This window comes from Penaeus japonicus, unplaced genomic scaffold (genome assembly GCF_977035675.1).
Source record: "Penaeus japonicus unplaced genomic scaffold, GWHDUDI00000001_assembly GWHDUDI00000001, whole genome shotgun sequence".
Lineage (NCBI taxonomy): Eukaryota > Metazoa > Arthropoda > Malacostraca > Decapoda > Penaeidae > Penaeus > Penaeus japonicus.
Genome location: NW_028234403.1, coordinates 55,778,589 through 55,781,088, shown reverse-complemented (window position 1 = coordinate 55,781,088; position 2,500 = coordinate 55,778,589).

Below are 2,500 nucleotides of genomic sequence, written 5' to 3'. Positions count from 1 at the left end.
AGATGGAAAAGGGGAGGGGGAGGAAAGGAACGGAAAAAGGAGGGGGAGGAGGAGGAGGAGGGGAGAAAGGGGGAGAAGGAGAAGAGGAGGAGGAGGGGAGAAAGAGGGAGAATGAAAGGAGGAGGGGGGAAAGAGGGAGAGGGGGATGTGGAGGGGAGGGGAGAAAGAGGGAGAGAGAGAGGGGGAGGAGGAGGGAAGAAAGAGGGAGAGGGAGAGGAGGAGGGGGGAAGTAGGAAGTAGGAGGAAGTAGGAGGAGAGAAAAAAGAGGGGGAGATAAAGAGGGAGAGGAGAGAGAGAGAAAAGAGGGAGAGGGAGAGGAGGAGGGGGGAAAGGGGGAGAGGGAGAGGGGGAGGAGGGAGAGAAAGAAAGAAGAACGAGAGAAAAGAAGAAAAAAAGAGGAGGGGGAAAAAAAAAAGGAAAGAAGAAGAAAAAAAAGAAAAAAAAGGGAAGAAAAAAAAGGGAAAAGAAATGAAGGAGAGGAAAGAAGACGGGAGAGAGGGAGAGGGGGAGGAGGACGGTGGAACGGGGGGAGGGGATGAGGGAGAGGGGGAGGAGGGGGGGGAAAAAGGGGGGAAAGAGGGAAAGAGGGAGAGGAAGGAGAGGGAGGAGGAATTTTAGGAGGAGGAGGATGGGAGAAAGCGTGGAGGAGAAAGAGGGAGAGGGGAGAGGGGAGGGTGGGAGGAAAGAGAGGAGGGGGAAGAGAGAAAGAGGGAAAGAATGGAGGATAGGAAGAAGAGGAGGAGGAGGAAGAGGAGGAGGAGGACAAATGAGGAAGTAGGAAGGGAAAAAGGAAAAAGGAGGAGGAAAGAGGGAGAGAAAATTGCAAAAAAAAAATCACAGATAAAAACGGAAACATTTTAAGAAACCAAGGGAGAGAAAAAGGGAGAAATAATCTTAATCATATAATTACAAAAATAATAAAACCATCCATCCATTATCTTCAATATTACCGGTACAATCCCTATAATCATTGCCAAGGTCTCTATCCCCTAACACGAATGACCAATCATTTTGCAATTTCGCAACATACTTAGTGAGAGAAGCGACACCTCGGCGACAATTGCACATGCACGCAACAACATCCGGGTAACACTGTGACACAATTTCTCTTCATATAATGAGTTAATCACCTTACTAGACAATACAGTTGGCCAATTAGCGACCCGCTTGGTAATTGACTAATTTACATTTAATGCGGAGGAGGGAGATCAGCTGGGATCGGCATCATAGCTTCACTCCCTCCCCCCTCCCCCTATCCTTCTCTCCTCTACTCCCTTCCCTCACTCCTCAATTCCCTTCCCTCATCCCCCCCTCCCCTCCCTCCTCTACTCTCTTCCCTCATCTCCCCCCTCCCCTCCCTCCTCTACTCCCTTCCCTCATCTCCCCCCTCCCCCAACTCCCCCTCCCTCCCTCTCCCACCTCACCCCCCCCCACCGGCTTGGCTTAGCTTGGTCTCTCGGTGGGACTGTGGCCGTGACCTGCATATTTGTTTCTTTGTCCTTGTTTCATTTAGTTCAGTTATTTGTTTGGCTGTGATGTTTTAGTACGTATGTTGTTTGGTTGTTTTATTTATTTATTTATTTATTTATCGTTGTGTCTGTTGTATTCTTGTGTCTTGTGTTGATTGTTTGCTGTTTTCCTTTTAAATTATTTACGTTTTCGCTATTCGCCTGTACTTCCTCTCTCTCTCTCTCTCTCTTCATCTCTCTGAATCCTATTTACAAACCATTTTTTTTACTCTTGAAAATTATCAATTTGCAATTCTTGTAGATATACACATAGCACATACATTCAGTAATACAGAAAAATGGGAACTGAAAGCCAAATACATGAGAAAACACATAAACAGAGAGCGAGAGCGAGAGCAAGAGCGAGAGAGAGAATGTTTAAGATGAAGAGAGAGCGAGAGAGATAGAAAGAGATAGAGAGACAGCGAACGGGCGAGAAAGAGAGAGAGAGAGAGAGAGAGAGAGAGAGAGAGACAGACAGAGAGAGAGCGAACGAGCGAGAAAGAGAGAGCGAACGAGCGAGAGAGGGAGAGAAAGAGAGAGCGAACGAGCGAGAAAGATAGAAAGGACGACAAATAAAGACCGAATGAACCAACTCGGTAAAAACGAAACAAAAGGGGGCCACACCATCACAGCGCCAGGCAGAAAGATATAAAAGGCAGACCCGCAAAACACAGGACTTTCAACCGAGCGAGTCTTTCTGCAGAGGAACCAAGGTGATACGTCACGTTCCGCAGCGACACCGTGTCTGCCTGCCTCGCTCCTGACGGCTGGCACTCTTAGCCCGAGCAGGTGCCATCCCGCCCAATGTCCCAGTGCCAATATTAACTAAAGGCCGGGTGAATATTGGAGATCACAAGTGCCAATCAGGTGTCCAAGTCCAGTGGATCCATTATTGAGATGGCACTTTGGCCATTCTCACGCGTCGCTTGTCTTATTCGTTCGCGGAGGCGAGAGTACTCGAGGGTGTAATATTCAACACTTCAAACACC